We start from the raw sequence: 4,836 nt of genomic DNA, 5'->3' as shown, positions 1-4,836 counted from the left end.
AATCCCATTAGCAGAGCAGCATTTAAAATGGGTCTAAGCACATGGATAAATCTATGTCTCACTCAATGTAATGGATAATGGAACATCTAACGCTAAGTGACAATGCTGGTAGAAAATATAAATGCACCCTTTTCTCTGCGACACAGCCATGGTAGTAAAGATCCCTATTTTCTTTCTTATTTTGGCCCTTAACTTTTCTCATCTAGTCACTTCCTGTACCTCTGAACTGGTTGCAACCAGGCTAGCTGTACAGAATAAATCTCCATGGTAACTTTTGTAAAACCGAGTCAAGGCTACATTTAGCCAGGATAACTGGGAAATCCCAGCTTAATCCCTTTTCTTGGTTTAGTGAAATAGCCTTCAGGTCTGTGTGTGCATTCCGTGTTGTGGCTATAGGCGTTATTAGAAAAATTGTGAATAAAAACTGTTCCATGTTGATTACCTGAGGTGCATTCATCTGCTGCTCTAACATGTTATATGTTCCAGCTTCATATGGTAATTTCCTAAATTGTATTCAGATTCTTAGAGGTCAAACTTTAGCAACACTTATTCTATATAGAACAACTTTGTTGTTATAAAGTTGTGCTGAAAATGGATATGATCCTGGTGAATGAGCGGCTCCTGACATTTCTTGCATATATTAGAGTCTTGCATGTGCATATGCAGAATTTTGTGAGTGTGACTCATGCCTCTATGGGTTCAGCCCTCTATGTGGGAGGCTGTGGATCAGGTGGTCAAGTGGTCACCTACCATTTGAAAGGTTGGTGGTTCAATCCCTGTAGATAAAAGGTAACTACTGTTTTTTCCTTTTTCAACCTGGAACCCAGTTTCCTATGTTTTGTGTGTGTGACTGATAAAAAAAAAAGTCTTTGACATTGGTTCAGTATTAGGCGAGATCGCTGCAGTTGGCGAAACAGGCTTTAATGGAAGTTAAAAGGAAATTTGTCCAGCTTGTATTTACCTTCACAAAAATGGTCGTTTTGCCACTGATGGGCTCAGAAGCAGGGTTAAGGCTTACCTGCCCCACTGGACAAGTCAAAAAATTCAATGTTACTACACGTTATGTGCCACTCATTACGTCTATGTTACCAATTTGAAAGGAAGACATTTCTTTCCCCAACAATCAGCGGACGGCTAACGTTAGACTCAGCGGCCGTGAGTCAGCAGATGACTAACGTCAGACCCAGAAGCAGTGCGTCAGCAGACCGCTAACATTAGACCCAGCCCGCTGTTCAGCTCGTTCTCTGAAACCGATGCAGCATAAAAACGGCTAAACTAGCAAGCCAGCCAGCCAACCGGTGTAAGTGCTAACGTTAGCTTGCTAATTCTGCCTTAACATTTCTTAACATCATTAACAGAAAACAAGTCCAATACAGATGTCACTTGTGGCGATAGCAGTGTACTTTGTTTGGATGAAGCATGAAGTTAATGTGACTCTTTAGCGACTGGCTCTCTTCCTCGTAACGTTACGACTCCACTGCTCGTTTATTGTAAAACCTCAACACTGCAACTTGCCTGATTAAACATCAGCTGATAACCAATTGTTAAGTAGTTACACCTTTTAAAGGATCCATTGGTAAATCGGTCACTGCTGAGTTGTAAATGAAATTGTAGAAGACAAAAAAAAGTTAACACCAACATTTAGTGGAAAAGTCCATTGTTATGTCTACAAAATATAAGCTATAGTATAAGTTAAAGTCACCACTACCTCTGGTGATACAGTGCACACAGGTGTGTAAGTATTACTTTGTACTATGTTGTAAGGAGATCCTTTTTTCTTGTTGAAGGGGAAATATATTCTTGGGGCACATTTGTTTCTGTCTGTCCGAACAAACCATTGAAAGCATCCAAATATTATCCACATTAACAAAACACAAAAAACTATTATAAAATTAGAAATCTTTACCCAGACAAGTGCCTCAAAAAGTTAATGTCAAGCCCTGCTAAGTGTCTGACAACATTATGGAAAGGATCCCTTCAGAGACAGACCAATAAAACCTCTTTGAGACCTTTCTGTTTAACCAGAAACAGCTGACTAAAGCAACTGGACTCCATTTAAAAAAGCAATACTTTTAGTGTGTATAGAGCCAACATATTTTCACATTTAAATCCATAGACTGTGTTTATTTAAACCAAAACTACAGTTGTGATGGTTGTAAAAGTGGAAAGACTACCCAAAACATAGTTTTAAAAGCTTTATTTAGTTTCTGTCGACTTTGAATGAAGTGTGTTTTATGATGCTAAAATATGTTATAAAACGTGTTTATTTACATGGAGTCTGGTTGGTTTAGAGAACACAATTTTGCTGATGTTTATATGTAAAAATAAAAAGGATCTTTCACTTTAACAGGTCAACCTCCTTTGAAAACATTATTGAAAGGATTTCTGACACTTTATGAATATTAACATGAGCTTGACAAGCACTTTTGGGAATGTAAATACAAGCTGGACAATTGCCCCAATAACTTACATTGTAGCTTATTTTGCTGCTGCTTGCTTAATATTGGACCAGTCTCAAAGATTGTCAATCACTTAGACACAAAAACATAGGAAAACAGGGTCCAAGTTGAAAAACAAAACAGTAGTTTCCCTTTAACAGTAAAAAAGGGTTATATATACACAGTTCATTTAAGTAATTTTACTTCATTTTTTATTTGATTTATGCACTTGTAAGGCTCTAGGTTTGCCTGTTACCCTATAGACTGTTTATACCTGGCTGTGCAAGGGCTGAAGGCAGGCCTGGGTAATCCTGCATTAGTGGCTCAGGCTTTTCTGCGACCATCTCCAGATGTGACTGATTCTCTTTCCCGCTAGAGCAATTTTATTATGCTGATGAGTGTTTCATCCTAATGGAAAAACCATTAGGGTAAATATATGCAAATAAAGTGCTCCATTCTTTCAACTCTGTTTGTGGCCTAAGGGTTAGATAAAGAGCTTTAATGTTTTCATAGAATGACAATTACTTCACAGAATCTCAGGGCCCACTGTCCTCTCAAATGTGCTTCCACCAAACGCAGACTTATAGTATTTCCCTTCACTTTCATCGTGAGTCTTAGTTTATCTGAGCTTGTCTTTGGAGCAAAATGAGTACTTTGGTTACAACAGATATTTCTCGTAATACACTTTGGAGGTATTTAGTAGTTCATGGCATAGTACACTTCCACAATTGCAACTTCAAGACTGAACACTTCGCAACACCGTTGTAGGATTTATTTGTTAGGGCCCGAGCGCTGACAGCCGCCAAGGCCCTATTGGAACTGAAGGGATTATCATTCTTCCGGCAAATTAATTGCCTTTTTGAGGGGCTTTACATATTCAAAAACTCACCAAATTTGGCGGTTGCATCAAGTCTGGTGAAAATGTACGTATTTTAAGGGTTTTGGGAATAGGTGCTCAAAAATAGCTCGCTAGCGCCCCCTGCAAAATTAAGAAAATTGAGCCACGTTTAAAGTAGACTCACAAAACTTGGTCCACATATGTAGCATGGCAGGTTGGACATAAAACTCCATTGGAGCCATACCCTAAATCCAACAGGAAGTCCGCCATTTTTAATTGAAAGTTCAAAATTAGTGCGATTTTCACATGTTGTACTTTAACAAACTCCTCCTAAAGATTTCATCCGATCAACTTCAAACTTGGTCTGTGTCATCTTAAGACGTTAACGATGAAGTTATTGAAAGAAAAACTTTTCGCCATAGGGCATGGCCATGGCGGGGGGGCCATTTTGTGCGTTTCGCCATCAAAACAGGAAGTGGGTGTAGCTTGAGTGTACATTGTCGGTAGTTGCTGAGCGCACGTTTGTTTATTATTCTTCCTGGGGTCCTACAATCTTTTCTTGACAATACACATTATAACATTTTATTGTTGGTGGTGAATGAGTTAGAGAAAATGAGCTCCCAACTGATGCATACTTGTGTGTACTGCTCATCTTTTTCCTTTTCATATTTTGCAAAGCGTTCTTTCTTCCTTATTTTAGGAATCATCAGAAATAATTACATTCATACTGTACATTCAAACAAACAAACTGGTGTCTTATAGCAACAATAGAATCAAAGATAGAATGGAATAGAATCAATAACCATTTGGATTGAAAACATAAGAATACATGTGGTTGTTGTCATAACAACACACTAAATACTGGGACCCAACTTCAGTTCTGACACACATTCACTCAGCAGTTTGTATCAGAGTCATTTGACTGTGACAATCCAAAGGTGCACATTGCAACAGGAGAAAAAACAGTGGAAAACATGGACTTCAACTCCAGAGAGATTCAACCAATCAATTTCTATCTCAGTTACCTTGAAGAACAAGTACGGTGTAAGCTGAAGGACAGCGAGGCGACGCTCACCCAAGGTGAATCTGAGGGGAAAGTTCACCTGGTCATCCGAGAGGACTTGCTGGCCGATCTCCTCGATCAGCTCCAACAACAGAGAGAGGGCAGCAGTTGGGGCCATGAGAAAGAGCTCATGAAGAGGGACATCTGTGACTTGAAAGTTCAGCTTGCTGAACGTGTCCCCTCCCCACCCAGGGAAACAGAGCATCTGAAATCCCAGCTGGTCAAAACCAGCAACAGGCTGCGAAAAGCCCAAAAAGATCTGGACCTGCAGTACTTCATTTCTGAAGACCTGAAAGTCAAATTGGAGCAGATCAAGAGAGAGAAGGAGGCCCTGAAAAAGGAAGTGGAAATTCAGAAAATGGAGCTTTGTAAAGAAAGACAGAAGCTCAGGGTAAGTAAGACTAACGTGGAGTTAGAGTCGGAGAGCTTTCTGGAGAAGGAAAGGGCTCAAGCTCAGGAGTTGAAGGATAAATTGAGCAAGATGGAGGAAGCTCTCC

This window comes from Etheostoma spectabile, chromosome 6 (assembly GCF_008692095.1).
Source record: "Etheostoma spectabile isolate EspeVRDwgs_2016 chromosome 6, UIUC_Espe_1.0, whole genome shotgun sequence".
Classification (NCBI taxonomy): domain Eukaryota; kingdom Metazoa; phylum Chordata; class Actinopteri; order Perciformes; family Percidae; genus Etheostoma; species Etheostoma spectabile.
The sequence above is the reverse complement of the archived record's forward strand: the minus strand, read 5'-3'. Positions refer to the sequence as shown.